Raw genomic sequence first — 20477 nt, 5'->3', positions numbered from 1 at the left:
ATAAATAAGTTTACCAAGGTATATTGAATTCGGTTTAGAATTGGATATAGCTGCCATACATATATGAAAATTATGACATCTTTGACAGCTTGCCATGTTGCCGTGGGCCGTTGCCAGATTGTAACTTTTTGGTTTTGGAGGTTTGAAAGTGTTAAGAATATAATTCCTGTCATTGGGTCCCATCATGCAGTGTATGTACATCGGTGGTTTACTACTTACTTAGCTGGCCCATTACAGAACATTTGTTCCATAAGCCGAACTAAGAAAAGATCTCCAACTCTCTCTGTTTAGTGCTTCGCTTTCTGGAATACCGCGCCTTGTCATCTCTTCATCCACTTGTTTTCGCCATCTATTCTTTGGCCTGCCAATTCTGCGTGCACCGCAATGCGGCCCGAATTTATACGCCTTTTTAGCGGGTTCATCATCGCTTACTCTTATGATATGGTCTAGCCAACGCAATCGTTGTATCTCGATGTCGTCGTATAGCAGATACGATTCGTGGTTCAAACGACGTCGATATTCATAGATCTTTCGAAGAATTTTTCTCTCAAACACACCAACATTGCCTTGTCTGCTTGCGCAAGTACCTAGGCTTCTGGACCATACATAGGCACGGGCAGTATCAGTGTTTAGTAAAGCGTTGTTTTTGTTTGACGAGATGTGGCTTTATTCCTAAACTATGATGTCAATGTCATCGGCATAAGCAAGTAACATATTGCTGTTTGTATATATTGTGTCACTTCTTTTCAGCTTCGCATTTCGTATAACCTTTTCCAGCAGAATGTTGAAAAGATCACACGAGAGGTCATCTCCTTGCCTAAAACCTCTTTTGGTACCAAACTCTTCGGATAGCTTCTTTCCTATTTTAACTGACTATCGAGTATCAGTTAATGTCGTTCTACAAATTCGTATAAGCTTTGCAGTGATACCAAATTCAGATATGGCTTGGTATACCTTTGAACATAGGGGGCTGTCGAAGGCTGCTTTGTAATCAACAAAAAAGGTGGTAAGTGTCGATATGCATCTCTTGGGTCTTCTCCAGGATTTGCCGCAGGGAAAATATCTGGTCAATGGTGGATTTGTCAGGTCTAAAGCCGCATTGGTATGGCCCAATTACTTCATTGACCATAGGCTTTAGTCGTTCGCACATTATCCCTGACACTATCTTGTAGGCAATAGGGAGAAGACTTATGTCCCTATAGTTAGAGCATGCAGTCGTATCTCCTTTCTTGTGGACGGGACACAGAATGCTCAGGTTCCAATCGTCGGGTACGCGTACTTCCTGCCAAATGATGCTAACTAGCTGATGTATACTCCTGTATCAACTGTATCAGTTACCAAATTACCTTGCTGGTCACAACAGGAGGATGTATCTGTACCAAAGCAATCAGTTTAATGTTTCACTCTTTGGTAGAACTTTCGGACTTCAGGCTGTCTCCTGTATATCTCAACTTTTTTCATACTCCCGCTTTTCCATTTCTCTCTTTTTCCTGCGGAAAAGACGTTTCTCTTCTCTCCTTTTCTCCCGATAACCCTTCGTGCGGTACGCGCTGCAGCTGATTGTAGAGTAGCCCTATATGCCGCATTTTTCTCTTCAGTTCCTTTTTGGAGGTCGTCTCTGAAATCCAAGTATGCATTTTGCGGCTGTTTGCATGGAGTGGGCAATAATTTGCCATTGTGCTGATATGTTATCGGGACGAGGAGTGCTTGGAGTAAGCAATTGGGCCAGTTGAGTGGAATATGATGTGTTATCTGTTGTGATTGCAGCTTACCAATGTCCGAGTTGTGTCTGTTCGTACCTTATTTGCTTCGTTTAATCTGGTACGCACCTTTGCTGCAAGTTGGCTCGAGCCTAAGTTGGCTCCTCAGACCGATCGCACATCCAACACGCTCGATGAATGTCTTCCATCTATCACAACGTGATCACTTTGATTTCTTGTTCTTTGATCTGGAGACAGCCAGGTGCCCTTACATTTTGTACTGCTAACTACCTTGTTTTTTGCATCCGCGAAGTCTATCAGCCTCATTCCATTTTTCGACCTTTCTTTATGGAGACTGAATTTCACGACTATTGGGGCAGAGATATTCTCCTTTCCAATTTTTTGGCATTAAAATCGCCTAGAATAATTTTAACGTCATGGGTAGGACAACGGTCATATGTTTCTTCTAAGCGCTCGTAGAACATATCTTTAGTCTGTTCGTCCTTGTCTTCGGTTGGAGCATGATCGCAAATAAAGCTGATGTTGAAGAATTTAGCTTTTATTCGAATTGCAGCAAGTGTTTCATTCACTGGGGTAAAGCTGGATACCAGATGTTTTAGTCTCCGACTAACTACGAATCCACAACCAAACTCATGCTTTACGTCATGGCAGCTATAATACAGTGCGTCACCTTTAGGTGTTGTTGTGACGCCTTTCCTAATCCATCGTATTTCCTGTATGGCAGTAATATCGATCTTGTACTTTTCAAGTACGTCTGCCAATGCGAAGACTGCACCTTCTCTATAAAGACTGCGAACATTTCAGGTGCAGATTCGCAGATCATGGTCCTTAAAACGTTTGCGGGGTTCGTGAACTTTAGAGGGGTTTGTTTTTCTTTTCTTTCGTTTTTATACCCTCCACCATATGGAGGGTATAATTAAATTTGTCATTCCGTTTGTAACACATCGAAATATTCGTCGGAGACCCTATATAAAGTATATATATTATTGATCAGCGTAAAATTCTATGTTGATTTGACCATGTCCGTCTGTCCGTCCGTCTGTCTGTCTGTTGAAATCAAGATACAGCTCGCAATTTTAAAGATAGAGAGTCAAAATTTGGTACAGAAGAAGATCGGTCTACGTTTTGATATAGCCCCCATAGAACGGTACCTCCCGATTTTCCTATTTTTTAAGGTTTTAGCTTCATTATCCTACCAAAATGGCTGAAGTACGTAGTCTTCTTTAGGGGTATAAAACTTTCACCCAGAATTTTGTCGGTATCGGTCCACACCTTCATATAGCCCCCATAGAACGGTACCTCCCGATTTTCGGTATTTTGAAGGTTTTAGCTTTATTATCACACAGAAATCGCTGAAATTTGGTACTTAGTCTACGTTGGTGGTATAAAACTTTCGCCCAGAACTTTGTCGTTATCGGTCCATGCCTTCATATAGCCCCCATAGAACGGTACCTCCCGATTTTCGGTATTTTGAACGTTGTGGCCTCAATATTCCACCGAAATGGCTGAAATTTGGTATTTAGACTTCGTTGGGGGTACTCAAACTTCCCCCTTAAATTTGTCGGTATAGGTCCACGTCTTCATATAGCCCCCATGGAAAGGTACCTCCCGATTTTTCGTATTTTGAAGGCTGTGTCTTCAATATTCCACCAAAATGGCTGAAATTTGGTATTTAGTCTTCAATGTGATATAAAACTGTTCGCCAGAAATATGTCTGTACAGGTCCACGTTTCGATATAGCCCCCATAGAACGGTACATCCCGATTTTCGTAATACTGAAGATTGTGACGTCAATATCCAACCGAAATGGCTGAAACTCGTTATTTCGTCTTGCTAGAGTTATAAAATATTCCCGAAGAGTATTATCAGTATAGGTCCACGTCTTCCTATATCCCCATAGAAGCGTACTTCTTGATTTTCGGTATTTTTTAAGTTTTAGCCACATTCTCTTACCGAAATATAGGAAATTTGGTATTTAGTCTTCTTTGAGCTTAAAAACTTTCCGTCAGAAATTTGCCGGTGCCTCACATTGTTTTACCGAAATTGCTGAAATTTAGTATTAAGTCTTCTTCATACACTAAAGGAAACTAATTATTCAATTTTACTTCAATACAACTTGTGGTGGAGGGTATAACAAGTTCGGCCCGGCCGAACTTAACGCCGTTCTTACTTGTTTCATAGTAGGCTGTTTTTTCTAGGGGAGGGTTACTAACCCGACGCCCAAACCCAAGTTTTTAACGTTCTTATGGGTGAACGCGCGGCACATGTTAGCTCACTACCTTTAACGGGTGTTAAAGGCAGCTACTCAGGTGACACCACGAGGAGGTCAGTGTACACTTGATATGAAAGAGGGACCAAGATAAATCCTGGGCTTTGCCATGTTAAAGCCGGTCAGGACCGTTGCTTGGTATCATCCATACCCTACGTCACCCGTTTTCACTTGTTCTAAACTTAGATTATGTTTGAAGAGCATATCGGTCTCTTCCTTCGGATACTTCAATGACAAAAGTTCGAAAATGTTACATCAATTGCATTTTAAGGTCTGCTCCAAGATAGTTTTGAACTTTTTACCGAAGATAGTCTTTGTTGCCCGATTGCAACGATATACATATTTCTCGTGGACTGTTTGCTGATAGTTTTTAACTTTTGATCCAACCCTCGATTACAACGATATTTCGCTCATTTACTCAAAGAGTGGCATAACTCAAAAAATGAGTTTTCTGAGTTAGCAATTTCTATTTTTTCTACGATTTCTACTTTATTTTGTGTCAAATTTGCATGCTGATATCTCTAAAACTCGACGAGTAATTGCTCATTTACTACGAGTTTCGCATAATTCAACACAAAAGTTTTTTGAGTTTATGAAGCTCTAAACCACTTCAAATCATGCTTGATCTTGCATAGAAATTTAGCACTGATATTTGGCTAGCTGTTTACAAAATATGGTCTAAGTAGATATTTTAGTTTTTGTGTAATAATCTTTTTAAGCTGGGAAGTCAAAATTCAATCGCCAAATTAAAACGCGTTTTTCTCGCAAGTTGATTTTTTGAAATGTGTCACTCTTTGAGTAAATGAGCGATATGTATTTTTTTATCTGGGATCCGGATTACAACGATTTTTTTTTCGTTGACAAGTCCATACTTCTTGAGATATTTACTTGAACCGTTATAAATCCCAACGGACACAACTAAAATATCTGGCACGTACTATATATACCGTAACTTGTGAAAGAATAGATGCATTTTTATATTATTAAAGGCCATATCAACGTTTATGAACCACGAGGTGTATCGTCTATACAACATCATAAGTATAGTCAAACGTATCGGGTTACAACGATTCGGTTGGCTAGGTCATATCGTAAGATTGATCGATTGCGGACCCATAAAAGGGCATAAAAATAAGAGTCGCATAGCATACATGCAGAACTGGAGTGCCAAGGCTTTGACAAAGCGAACAAGTGAAATACGAGATCAGGAAACCCGATATCCCAAATTGGGAAAATAAAGCATTAAACAGTTAGTTCGGCTTATGGAACAAATGTTCTGTAAAGGGCCAGATAAATAAGTAAGTATACGAGAGGCCAAGCCTGAAGATGATATTGGATATGTAAACATTTTGCAATTAACAGCGCCAGTACGCTAATTTGAATAAGGAGAAAAAAATTCGGCTTGCAGACGACACATTCCACTCAGCTTATTGATGCAATTCTCAAATCTCACAAGAAGAAGAATTACCTTATTCAAATGGCGGAAGAAGAAGATTCTATTAACAGCTCACTTCACCAAGTGTAAATTGAACTTAGAATCCATAAAGAAGATTTGATTTCATGATGTCGTTCCATTTATTTGTTCAAATAGACATCAAATCAACAGCAACGTAGTAAATGGACATCACCAACAATAGCATCAATACCATCACCTTGACTAACAGCAACATCATTTATTCTTCAACATTTATTCTTCAACAAAAAGAAGATCATATATTCATACACACACGTACACATTCATTCTTGTGGTTAATAAGAACATTACAATTTGATCTGATCCTGGAGAATGTTGTTGTTGTTTTTGTGTATTTATTAAAATATATTTTATGCATTTTACACATAGTTTGCCATTTTGCCACTTTAACATTATTGTTATTATTATTATGATAAGCGACGGGACAGCAGGAGCCCAACCAGTCGTCGGACCAGCTAACCAGTCAGCATGGCTGCACTTATCCACAATCCACAATGCTCACTAAATTCGCGCATGCATGCTGAGCATTTTTGATTTTGTTTTTGTTTGTCTTCTCCCCTTTGGGCTTTCGTTCATTTTGGTTCTCACCTGTTGTTGGGGATTTTTGTTGTTGCCCATCTAGTTCGGAGGGTGCCCAATAAGATATTTCATTTGTATGAATTAATGCCGTTTATCATTGGATTGTTTGTTGGAGCTTTAACTCTCCGCGAAAACTTCTTCTCTAATACTAGTCCACAATTACTACAATGGTACCCTACGTGACTGTATTGTATAAGGTATAGCAGGTTTAGGTTCGTCCAAGAAGTTGGAATAGATTCAAATAAACACAATCAGCCATATATGCCGGACCGTGGAGTGGTACCAATTATTAAACATGATTTCGATTGTGTGTCCTCTAAAGTTGCAAAGTACAAAAAGCGTTACAACAACACCTAAAGGAGTCACAACAACTCCTAAATAATACGCACTGTATTATAGCTGCTATGATATAAAGTACGAATTTGGTTGCGGATTTATACTTAGACGGAGGTTAATACATTTGGTCACCAGCTTCACTACCCGCAATTTGCATAAATCGAAATTTTTCAATGTCAGTCTTATTTACGCGCATGCCCCCACCGAAGACAAGGACGAGCAGACCAAAAATATATTTTACGAGCACTTCGAAAAAACATGACCGTTGTCCTGCCCACGACAATAAAATTATTCTAGACGATTTTAATGTAAAAATTGGAAAGGAGAATATCTTTGGTGCAACTCGAGCACCTGGCTAACGTAGGGGATGAAAGATACCAAGGAACGGTCCTGACCGGCTTTAAACATGACAAAGCATAGGGTTTATTTAGGTCCCTCTTTCAGCTCATGTGGACACTGACCTCCCCTAGTGTCACCTGGGGAACTTCCTTTAACACCCGTTAAAGGTAGTGAGGTAGCATGTGCCGCGCGTTCACCCATAATAACGTTAAAAACTTGGGTTCGGACGTCGGGCTAGTAAACCTCCCCTAGAAAAAAGCAGAATACTATGAAAAAACGAAATAAAAAAAACTAACCCCTCTAAAGTTGACGACCACCGCAAACGTTTTAAGGGCCATGATCTGCGATTCTGTACCTGGAATGTTCTCACTCTTTATAGAGAACGTGCAGTTTACGCACTGGCAGATGTACTTGAAAAGTACAAGGCCGACATAACAGTCATACAGGAAATACGATGGATTGCGAAAGGCGTTACAACAACACCTAAAGGTGTGACACAAAGCATGAATTTGGTTGCGGATTTGTAGTTGGTCGGAGGTTAAACATGTGGTCTCCAGCTTCCACCCACTGAAAGACTTGCTACAATACGGATAAAAGCAAAATTCTTCAACATTAGCTTTATCTGCGCTCATGCTCCAACCGAAGACAAGGACGAACAGACCAAAGATTCTACGAGCGATTAGAAGAAACATATGACTATTGTCCAGCCCATGACGTTAAAATTATTCCAGGCGATTTTAATGCAAAAATTGGAAAGGAGTATATCTTTGGCCCAACAGTCGGGAAATTCAGTCTCCACAGTGAAACATCTCACAATGGAATGAGGCTGATAGACTTCGCAGTGGCAGAAAATGGTAGTAGATTTAAGCATCTCGATATTTATAAGGGCACCTGGTTGTCTTCAGATCAAAGAACAAAATATCAAATTGATCACGTTGTGATAGGTGGAAGACATTCATCGAGCGTGTTGGCTGTACGATCGTGAGGAGGAGGAAACATCGACTCCAATCACTACCTTTTTGCAGCAAAGGTACGTACCCGTCTAAACGTAGCAAATAAAGTACGAACAGACACAACAGATAGCCACAGCATATTCCGCTCAACTGGCCCAATTACTTTATCAAATCACTCCTCGTCCCTATAACATATCAGCACAACGGCAAGGTATTGGCCACTCCATGCAAACAACCGCAAAATTTATTCTTGGACACCAAAGACCTCCACCAAGGAATCCATTGTATGACCAAGAGTGCCGTGCTGCTACCTAAGATAAGAATGCGGCATATAGGGCTACTCTACAATCAGTAGCAACTCGTGGGGTACTAGAGTTATCGGGAGAAAAGCAAAGAGGAGTAACGTATTCTTCGAGATGTACAGGAGAAAATTCTACCAAAGAGTGAAAGATCAAGCTGATAGTTTTGGTATAGGCCCATCTTCCTATTGAGACGAGCAGGGATATCTGGTAACAGATGCAGATAGTGTGCTCCGGTTATGGAAATTCCATTTTTCCAAACTGTTGGTATCCAATATTGGCGAAGGCGACGAAGATACTACAGATCCAATCCCAGAAAATGGTATTGGGTATACAGATATCTGTAAACAGATTGAACAATAATTAGGCCGCAAAAGCAGGAGGATGGCTTACCAGCCTAGCTGTTTAAGACTGGAGGCGTCACCCTCATATGGTGTATGCATTAGCTAGTTAGCACCATGTAGCAGAAATAACGTTTACCCGATGATTGGAACGAGAGCATCCATCCTATGTCCCATCCACAAGAAAGGAGATAAGACTGTGTTCTCAAATAATTGCATATAAGATAGAACATATCTGGTATATTGTGTTCAACTAAATAATTGGGCCACGTCAGGGCGGCTTTACACCTGGCAAATCCACAATTGACCAGATTTTTACCTTAAGGCAAACCCTACACACCTACCATCCTTTTTTCGATTATAAAGCAGCATTCGACAGCCCTATACGTTCATAGGTATTCTAAGCCATGTCTAATTTTGGTATTCCCGCAAAGCTCAAACTTTTCGGAGAAGTTCTTTTCTATTTTAACTGAGGACCGAGTATCAGTTAATGACATCTTAACTGATACCCGGTCCTCAGTTAAAATAGGAAAGAACCTCTCTGAACAGTTTACAAGCTAAAGAGGTTTCGGACAAGAAGACGACCTGTCATGTGATCCCTTAAACAACCTCTTGTTTGCACGAGATGCGAAAGTCAAAAGAAGTGGGACAAGAACAGCCACATGTTACTTGCTTATGCCGACGACATTGACGTCATGGGTCGATCGGTAAAAGAAGTAACTTTTAAAAAGACGTACGAGAATCTGCTAAAGTGGGCCTGACAGTAAACGACGATGAAACCTACGTACAAGCATAGGTTTGATGCTGGGTTGGCAGCCCCTGGCCGAAACACTGTGGCTTCGGGTCAATCCGGTACGAAAGAACCCGCTGCCGTGGGATTAAAAACAAGACTTCGTCTACCTCGGCACCGACATAAACACAACAAACATCAGTTTTGAAATAAGAAGAAGAATAGTGTTGGCCAACAGATGCTACTTTGGGCTAAGTAAGCAGTTTAAAACAAATACCAAAACTCGTCAAACAAAACTAACGCTGTACAAAACAATGATACTAACCTAGCTAATGTATGGTTCTTAAGCCTGGGTACTTGCGCAAGCAGATAAGGCAGTGCTTGGTGTGTTCGAGAGGAAATTTCTTCGGTGAATATCGACGTCTTATGAATAACGAGCTGCATCGGCTATACAACGACATCACTATAGTTAAACATATCGAGTTGCAACGATTGAGTTGGCTAGGCTAGGTCTTGAGAATGAGCAATTATGACCTAACTAAAAAGGCGTATAAATAAGGGTTCCATTGCAGTGCACGCAGAACTAGAAGGTCAAAACTTAGATGGAGTCAACAATTGGAAGACGAAATCAGAAAACACGATAAGCCGAATTTGCAAAATTAAGCAACAAATAGCGATGAATTGAGACCTTTTCTTAGTTCGGCTTTTGGTACAAATGTTCCTTAAAGGGCCAGCTAAGTTAGTAAGTATTACTACAACAATAAAGCTGTGCCGACAGAAATATACCTTCATCCTTGGAGCTAAAGAAATGAAGCAAACACCTTTTTTGCTTTGAATTTCTGGACCAATTTCTCCGGAAGTATGCATTCGCCTCGATTAAAATTTTACCGTCTTAACTAGGATCGCTTAAAATTTAAAAAGAATCCATGACGAGCCCTTAATCTGTAGTCTTTCTAAACTTTGTATGGGAGGTAACCGGAAGAGTGGTCCGATATAGTCGATATTCTGACATAATTCGAGTCTGTAAGGGTTATCTTACGTTCTACCCAGTTTGGGTAGGCAGGCTTTTTTGAAGCTTTTTGGGCTATTACCTCAGGAAGTATGGTCTTGCCCCCGAAAAAAATGTGACGTCGTAACAGGGCTAGATGGCACTATCAATAATATCGATTATTTTTTAAAAATTCAATATCGATAGATAGTATTCGATATCGGATTAAAAGCCCCTAACCTAAAATTCATTGAAATAAATAGAAACTTCGTGACTTTTCACTTTTGTGTATCTGAGAAAGTAAGTCCGTATTCACACGTATACATTTTTCGGGAAAGTTAACTGTATTTTAGTGTATTTTTATTAAATAAAAGCTGTTGTTTTTTATACCCTCAGCATTTATGCTAACGAGGGTATATGGGCAAAACTGCCAATTATTTCATATTCCATTTCCAGAAAATTGAATTTTTTCTTTTCGCGCTACATTAACGATTTTTGGTACATAGGTTAAGAAAAAATTCCCCAGTACAAATCCGCTCGCGAGCAAATTTTTGGTTGTTGCGGACAAATGTTATCGCGGTTTTACTTCTGCTTTTAAGAAAAAATTATTATAAAAACGCTAATTATTTTATTGAGCACAATTGGCACTAAAAAGTTATCACGAAGTGACATCATTAAGTAGATTGCATAATATTTGTAAAATGTTACTCAGCATTCGCGGAATTTACAAAAAATTGACAAAATTTTAAATGTAATCCGAATTGTTTGAAAATATAGGTCCATTTACCCGTCAACAATTAGAAAAAAGTAACAGTTTTAAAGAAAGACTTCACGGGGAATCAAATGAGACCAAACTTATAATCATGGGGATAGTAGTTAGGATATTATAGCCAAAATAAGCACATATTTGTGATACAAAAAACAAATTTTGGTTTGGAATAATAATTTTCACATGCATTCTAGAGTAGAAAATATTGGAAAAATTCTATAGGAGTACTTCATTTATTTTTCTTGAAAATCCAAAGAAAATGGGCGGATTTTGCTTTATGTACATTTACATAGAAGGTTTCCCATTGAGGAAAGTTATCGGGTTGTTGAAATAATCATTAGACTTCTTCGACGGAAATAGATTTCAAATAAACCGCTTTAACTTATATGCATTATTAAAATATGTGTAAATCGCGTAATTATCAAAACCGTTTTGTCCGCATGTGAATTTCATGTACAGCAAGACCATATCTTTTAATTTGTATATATTTTTCGAAATATAATTTGGACGCTAAGGTGTAGCATCGGCTGCATCTTAGCATTAAAAAACCTATAAAACATCGCTAATTTGCGCAAAGTTCATACAATTTCGTTCCGCATCCGGTTTTAGTGTCAACATGAAAATCTGCATCGATGTATACCTATTTCAAGGTAATCAGTCAAGAACCGTGGATGTAGCATCACACACTATTTTTGGGACAAAACGAATGTAGTTCCCTTATCAGTGAAGTTTTTAAATCTCTGTTTCCGCAAAAAGGAAGATGCTGCACTAGTTTTTTCATAGTAGTGCAAGCGGCCGACAGAATACGCGATAAAATGCGCGATATTTTCAAAAACAATATTAGGTGATTTTCCTACCTTGGAATTTCTCCTATCTCGCGTTTTACTAGATGGATTTTAACGAATAATGATTTATTAGATCCGCAACGTCAAAATCCAAAATTTGCAATCATGCACGAGTAAATCGAATGCCAATTGTACAAATTAGACCCGAAATATATGATTTTTAGAAATTTGTTCGCACAAAATTTTCGTATTTGGATACAGATTTCTCTGAAGCTGTATAGGCTACATTCACGACACATATATCAAATAAATCAGAATCGTGAGTTCTTCATTCCTATATATGATTTTTTGAAAAACCTGTTTGCGGAACGAAATTATAAGAAAATTTCAAAAAACACTTAAAATCTGGCTTCAAAATGTCAGCATCATTTAATGGTAGACGCAGATCAAATTTTGAGAAGTTATACCCTAGTGAGATGATCCTTATTTAGTTGCCTTCTACTTTTACTTTAACGGGAAAATCGTGAAAAGTGTGGTTTAATCACAAATCGAGAGAAAACAAAAAAAGACACGTTGGCTTCAACCCATTTTTACCCATTTTTTAACATAAATATAGCCACAGCTTCCACGCAAATCAACTTTGAAGGCCAATATTTTTTGCCAAGTCTAAAAACATTTCATTTTATCCAAAAGCATGTAAATTGTACAATATACAACCACTATTCGCGAGTTATAAACGGGTAAACCTTGGCTTCAACGATGTTAAATTTTCAATAATATTGCCCATATACACTTTCATACGGGCAAAATGTGCCTTATCGAAATAATGGTTTTAGACCCCAAGTATGTTTGGACGAAATGTGTTTCAGACAATTTGGAGTTGATTTAGCCATGTCCGTCCGTCTGTCTGTCTGTCGGTCTGTCTGGCTGGAGCGCACGATAACTCTCGAACGGATAAACCGATTCGGTCAAAAAATTGGCTTTCGTAATATTTTGTCCAAACTTAGTTTAAGTTCGAAGATGGGTTATACGGTCCACTCCTTCCGGTACCTCGCCCACAAAAGTTCGGAAATGTTCGGAAAATTCGTGCGCACGATAACTCTTGAAGAAAGTAACCTATTTGGTCCATACTTAGCACATCGTGAAATATCTACCAGACTTAGATGAGGTTCCAATATGGACTCATCGGTCCACTCCTTCGGCCACATCCCACACACAATTTCGGAAAAGTCCAGTTTAGGACCTGTTCACGAATCGCTTTGATTTTGATTGTAGCAACTTGTATTCAATGCCCCCCATATAACGGTATAAGTTTCATCAGGGGCAAGTCCATACTTCCTGAGAAAATAGGCTGAAAGGTACAAAAAAGCCCTGTGACACCGTGTGTAGTGGTTGGAGCGAAAGATAACTCTCAAACAGATCTGCCGATTCAGTCCACAATTTGGTCTTCGAAGATAAGCCATATTGGTCCCCTCCTTCAGGTACCTCCCCCACAAAAATTCACAAATGTTCGGAAAAATTGTGCGCATGATAACTCTTGGTGGGAGTGACCGATTTGTCCCATACTTTACACATCCTAAAACATGTACCAGATATAGATCAGGTTCGAATATGGACTATATTTTTGTCCACTCCTTCGTGTACTTTCCACACAACATTTTAGATAAATTCACTTTAAGACCCGCTCTCGAATCACTTTGATTTTTGTTAAAGCAACTTGCATTCGCTGCCTCAATTACGGCAGTAAAAGTTTCTTCAGGGGCAAGTCCATACTTCTTGAGAAAACTGCCAGAAAGTTGTAGAAAAACTCCTATGGTGCCATATGTGGTGTCTGGAGGACTCGAATCGAATACTGCGTTCGTCCGCACTTTGGATATTGTAATATTTGTCCGAATATTAGATAAAATCCGAAGGAGTTGCTTATAGGTCCACTCCTTCCGGTACCTCCCCCACAAAAGTTCGAAAATATTCGCTAAAACGGTACGCGCGATTTCTTATAGACGTAGGAACCGATTTGGTCCAAACTTTGGATCTCCAAATATTATCGAAACTTACTTTATGTTCAAATTTGGGCCATATCTGTCCAATCATTGTGGTACCACCCACACAAATGTTCAACAGTTTTGTGTGGTTCGAGGATCCTTTGGACATTTTTACCGAAGGTTTTCCTAGTGGCCCTGTTTACAGCGATATTTTCCTTTTCGTAGGCTAGTGTGATAAAAAAAGCCCTATCTATCGATATCCCCGAAAATTTTTGAGCTTTAATCCTATTCATACTTTTGTCGGTGCATACGCCCAACATTTTGAAAACCACCCTAAATGCATATGTTTTTTAGGAAAAAAGTATTTCAATCCACACAGGCTGAGGGTATATCTCTGTCGGCAAAGCCGACTGATACTTTTTTACTTGTTCTCCTTTATATTTCTGTGAACTACTAGTACAAAATGTCAACAAAAGCATAGACATTTCCGCCATTTTCATTTCCAAATTAATGGTGATGATAAACGATAATATCGATATCAATCGATTTTTTGAAATGAAATATAGAAAATATCTAATGTCGGGAATATCGATAGTTTGCCGGCTCTAATTCTGAGTACAACGGTACCTCCTCGGATCGTGTTGAAATCTTTGTCGGGTTGGGAATATCGATAGTTTGCCAGCTCTAAACAGGGCCCGCAAGAAGAACTTTTTGCAAAAAAATTTCAAAACGATCCGAAAATAGCTGTTAAACTGCAGTTTTCTCAAATATGGCGTGGAAGGTACCCGAAGGACGGGACCGAAATAGTCCATATTCTAACCTAATAATTGACTAGATGAAATAATACTATGTGCAAAGTTTGGACCAATCAGAACCTCCCAGCGGGACATATCTTGCGGATTTGCCATTTTAGTTGGTGCCGTCAAGGTTTCATGGGGCTTTTTTGCCCTTATCTCAGAAAGTATGGATGTGCCACCGAAAAAATATGCTGAAAAAAATTTAAAACGATCCGAGAGGAGCTCTTAAACTTCACTTTTTCCGAATTTTGTGTGGAAAGTACCAGAAGGAGTGGATCAATATAGTGAATATTCGAACCCAATCTATTCCTGAAAGTAATATTACTACACGCAGAAAAAAAACGGTCTCTGTAACATATGTCCCAAACATATTTTGCAGCAAACAAATATATGTTTGGGTCCTGCAAACAAATTATATGTTTGGGTGCAAACAAATTTATGTTTGGGTGCAAACAATTATATATCCCAATCCCAAACATATATTTGTTTGGACCCAAACATATTTCTAACATACATTTTTCTGCGTGTATATACAAAGTTATGAAAAATTCGGTTACTCCCTTCGAGAGTTATCGTGCGCACCATTTTAGCGAAATAGTTTGAACTTTTGTGGGGGAGTTACCGGAAGGAGTGGGCCGATATGGTCCATCTTCGAACTTAAGTTTGGACAAAATATTACGAATGCCAATTTCTGGATCAAATCGGTTCATCCGTTCGAGAATTATCGTCATACACCAGCCAGCCAGACAGACATACGGACGGACATGGCTAAATCGACTCCAAATTGTCTGAAGCGAATGTCATCCAAATATACCTGGGGTCATTATTATTTACTATGAGGCCCATTTTTGGTAGTATCAAAGTATATATATATATAAAAACAAGGTGGGACCAAAGTCATGAATTTTATCTGCCTGATTATTCGACACATTCCCCCAAACAGTAATTTCAGGTACCAACGATGAAAATACAATAGCTAAAGTGATCTGCCTTCTTTGATATGAACGAAGTCTCCCCCTATCGTTTGGGGATGTTCTTGGAAAGTACTTTTCTATATCTATGTAAGGAAAGATTTTTCTAAGATACTTTTCATTAACTCACTTTTAATTATAGCATGCCAGTTAAGATACCATAACTGATATCAGTTAAGGTATTATGTGGTCTGTAAGCCTGGCCAATCCCTTACTTTGTCCCTTTCCAATATTTTTCCCTTGCCCTCCGCCACCAAAATCTCATCTGCCCGGTAAGTTGTCTTAAATAGCTTGTTGTTCTTTTCCTTTACCATGATGTTGGTTTGTTGGTAATCCTGTCTTACATATGTGTATGAATGGATTTTCTCCAACCAACAAAGAATGCTGCAGAATCTTCTTTCGTTCGGCCTATGCCATGCCAATGGTCTTTAGCAGAACATTTAGCATTGGTCATATTTGCAACAATTTATATTTTTTTACTAAATGTTGTTGATATCTGTATGTGATATTTTTGTTGTTTTTTTGTTGCTCGCATATCAGCAGGAAGACCGTGTGTTATTGTTGGGCTGCTGCGATCTCCCCCCATTGAGTTGTGTGGTGTTGAATCGAATGCCAACAATAACTATGGCCCATTGAAATTGTATTACAAAATTATGTTTTGTGTAAAAGTGTGTGTAGGTCTGCGTACATAGTGGTTCCATAAATTGAAATTATTTAATATACATATATGAGTTCAATAATGTGTATACCCCCAGCGTCAGAGCATTCAGACGGAAATGTGATTCCTCGAAATAATGGTTTTAGAACCGATCAACCCATTTTGTCTAAACTTAGCACCTCATAATATTTTTCCAAAATAGGATGAAATTCGACGGTCCACTTTTTCAATCAACAACTAGATAACCTTCGAAGGTAGTACCCGATTTGGCCAAAACCTTGCACAGAGTGTAGGTTCTTGGAAACTTACCTTAAATTCTATACTAAAACCAAAATGTTTAAACTTTTTTAGAGGAGGTACCGGAAATAGTGGACCGATATACTCCACTATCGGTTCCTGTTTAATATGTGTGTAAAACGGAACCCATTCTGTTGTCGGTGGGGAGAAGACATGATTCAAGAGTCCTTGCGACGGCCGACAAAATCGAAATTGGCCTGTACGATTCAGCTTTGCTGGCATCCTTGCCTGACTTCAGTAGGGGAACCACTCTGTCCCTTTTCCAGATTTCGAAGATGATAGGGGTAACTAGCTATAGGTTGAGAATTTTGGTGAGATACTCGACTTCCGGCTCATCTAGCTGTTTCAGCATTACCATGTAGATTCCATCCGCGCCCAACGCTTTGGACAACGTAGTATTCTTTTCTTCGCCCTGTCACTCCCGGGATGCTCCACAAATTGTCGATTAAAATAACTTGCGCACATCTTCGAATTAGTCAGCGTAACGTCGCCAAACGTGACTGAGGTCCTATCTTCATGCTAGAGTGTGACTTAATCGTTACACACAATTCAATTATTCCGGCGCCAATGTTGCATTTGTCTCTCTTCCGCTCTCTGGCTCTGGTCAGCTCCTGACCCCCGTCTGGGTTCACTGGGATTGGCACTACGAAGCTCATCACGCTCATATACGAATCCCGTCTCACTTCGGCTATTCGACCAGCAGGTATATGTAGAGCGACTGTAGTCTCGGAATGTGATGATATCTCGGAACGTTCTTTCTGCTACTCGAAGATCAAAAGGGTTAAGTACTCTGATCTCTCCGAAATTAGTCCAATTAGCTTTCTTATGATTAATGAAAATGCGGCTTTCCGAGGTGATGAAATCCGGCGGCCTGCGGCGGCAGGCGATCCCTTTGTCATCTTTGCAAAATGTGCCTGCATGTTGAATGAAGTCCTAACATTTTAGCAGAGTGTAAAACAGTAGACTGAAGGGTAGGTCTGGTATTAGACTTTCTGGAAAATATTTGGACTTCATTTCGATCATTTAGCATTCCTCATGACATTCGCAACATCATCAATTAAATTGCGGAGGTTCATCCTCGGCAGGATATTATCTAATACGACGTCGTACTCTTCTGTTTGTACTGTGCTCGACAAACTGTCGACTGAAATAACTTTCGTACCTCTTTGGAACAGTCAGCGTAACGTCACCAAACGTGACTTAAGTCCAATCTTATTTCTTTCCAGGGTTCGAGAGTGATTTACCCGTTGCCCATAACTTACTTATTGCGGCTCCAGTGTTCCAAATCTTCAGATGATTTAACCACCTGTTTCGTTTATGCTCACCGACTGTTAACTTTCAGTGTCAGCTCATAGACTCTGGGGTCACGACGAAGCTATCACTCTCATTTGCTAGTACCGTCGCCTCTGCTAGGAACTTTGTTTTCACTTCGGGTATTCTACCAGCAGCTGCAGAAGTGAGGAAGTAGCGGAACGTCTTTGCGCTATTCGAACATCAGTGATTGGTGAACTCTCTGAAACTCGGCCTATATGCTTTCTCATGATTGACGAAAGTGCGGTGTTCAGAGGTGATGATATCGGGCAGTCTGCTGATGGAGACAATTATGGGAAGATGGTCTGATCCAAGAGAAACGACGGGTTGCCAGATGACGTAATTTGTCAGACCAGGCATTATTCCACGAAACAACTTATCGTTTTTCACATTGCACTTAATAAAATAAAATAAAACAAAATAAAATAAAATAAAATAAAATAAAATAAAATAAAATAAAATAAAATAAAATAAAATAAAATAAAATAAAATAAAATAAAATAAAATAAAATAAAATAAAATAAAATAAAATAAAATAAAATAAAATAAAATAAAATAAAATAAAATAAAATAAAATAAAATAAAATAAAATAAAATAAAATAAAATAAAATAAAATAAAATAAAATAAAATAAAATAAAATAAAATAAAATAAAATAAAATAAAATAAAATAAAATAAAATAAAATAAAATAAAATAAAATAAAATAAAATAAAATAAAATAAAATAAAATAAAATAAAATAAAATAAAATAAAATAAAATAAAATAAAATAAAATAAAATAAAATAAAATAAAATAAAATAAAATAAAATAAAATAAAATAAAATAAAATAAAATAAAATAAAATAAAATAAAATAAAATAAAATAAAATAAAATAAAATAAAATAAAATAAAATAAAATAAAATAAAATAAAATAAAATAAAATAAAATAAAATAAAATAAAATAAAATAAAATAAAATAAAATAAAATAAAATAAAATAAAATAAAATAAAATAAGCACAAAATAAAATAAAATAAAATAAAATAAAATAAAATAAAATAAAATAAAATAAGCACAAAATAAAATAAAATATAATAAATTAAAATAAAATAAGCACAAAATAAAAATAATAGAAAAAATAAAAAAAATTAAATTAAACTTAAAAAAATAAAATAAATTAAAATAATATAAAAATAAAAGGAAAATAAAATAAAATAAAAATAAATTGAAATAAAAATAAAAAAAACATAAAATAAAAATAAAATGAAAAAAAAAAAATAAACTAAACACAAAATAAAAACAACTGACTGAGATATACCCTCAGCCTGTGCAAATTGAAACACTTTTTTCACAAAAAACTTATGTATTTAGGGGGTTTCAAAATTTTGGTCGTATGAACTGACAAAAATGTTGAATACGATTAAAGTTCAAAAATTTTGCGGAAAGGGTACTTAAAGGAATGGACCGACATAGACCATGGGGGTGCCATAGGGGCTTTTTACACCCTTCGGGCTGTTTTCTCAAGAAGTATGGACTTTCCCCTGAAACAAATTTTCCCATCGTAATTGAGGCAGCGAATGTAAGTTGCTTCAACAAAAATCAATGTGATTCAATAGCAGGTCTTAAAGTGAACTTATCCAAAATTTTGTGTGGGAGGTACGGGATGGAGTGGATAAATATAGTCCATATTCGAACCTGATCTATATCTGGTAGATATTATGAGAATGTGTAAAGTATTGACCAAATCGGTCACTCCCATCAAGAGTTATCGTGCGCACAATTTTTCCGAATATTTTTGAACATTTGTGGGGTAGGTACCTGAAGGAGTGGACCGATATGGCTTATCTACGAACTTAAAGTAAGTTTGGAAAGGCCAAATTTTGGCCGGAATCGGCATTTCCGTTCGAGAATTATCTTGCGTGAATACAAGATGTTACAACAAAAACCAACTTTTCCGAAATTTTGTGTGGGAGGTACTCGAAGGAGTTTACCGATTGAGTCTATATTGGAACCTAATCTAAGTCTGGTAGAAATTTCATAATGTGCAAAGTATGGACCAAATCGGTTACTCCCTTCAAGAGTTATCGTACGCACAAATTTTTCGAACATTTTCGAACTTTTGTGGGGGAGGTACCGGAAGGAGTGGACCGATATAATCCATCTTTGAACTTGAACTAAGTTTGGCAAAATATTACGAAAGCCAAATTTTGGACCGAATCGGCAGATCCGTTCGAGAGTTATCTTGCGCTCCAACCACTACACACGGTGTCATAGGGTTTTTTTGTAACTTTCAGGCTATTTTCTCCGGAAGTATGGACTTGCCCCTTATGAAACTTACAGCGTCATATAGAGGACAGCGAATACAACTTGCGTAAACAAAAATCGAAGCGATTCGAGACCAGGTCCTAAACTGAACTTTTCCGAAATTTTGTTTGGGAGGTACCGAAAGGAGTGTACCGATTGAGTCCATATTGGAACCTCATCTAAGCTCGGTAGGAATTACACTATGTGCAAAGTATGTACCAAATCGGTTATTCCCTAAAAGAGTTATCGTGCGCACAAATTTTGCGACAATTTTTGAACATTTGTGTGGGAGGTACCTGAAGGAGTGGACCTATATGGCCCATCTTCGAACTTAAATCGAATCTGGACAAAATATTTCGATACCCAAAATTTGAACCGAATCGATTGATCCGTTCGAGAGTTATCGTGCGCACCAGCCTGCCAGACAGACAGACAGACGGACGGACATTGCTAGATCTACTCAAAATTGTCTGAAACGGATATCGTACAAACATACTTGGGGTCTAAAACCATTATTTCGATGAGGCACATTTTTGGTCGTATCAAAGTGTAAATACCCTCTTTAGCCTAAAGGTTGAGGGTATAATAAAA

This window comes from Musca autumnalis, unplaced genomic scaffold, assembly GCF_047663935.1.
Source record: "Musca autumnalis isolate F117 unplaced genomic scaffold, ASM4766393v1 scaffold_1, whole genome shotgun sequence".
In the NCBI taxonomy this organism is placed as follows: Eukaryota; Metazoa; Arthropoda; class Insecta; order Diptera; family Muscidae; genus Musca; species Musca autumnalis.
Note: the sequence above shows the minus strand (reverse complement) of the source record.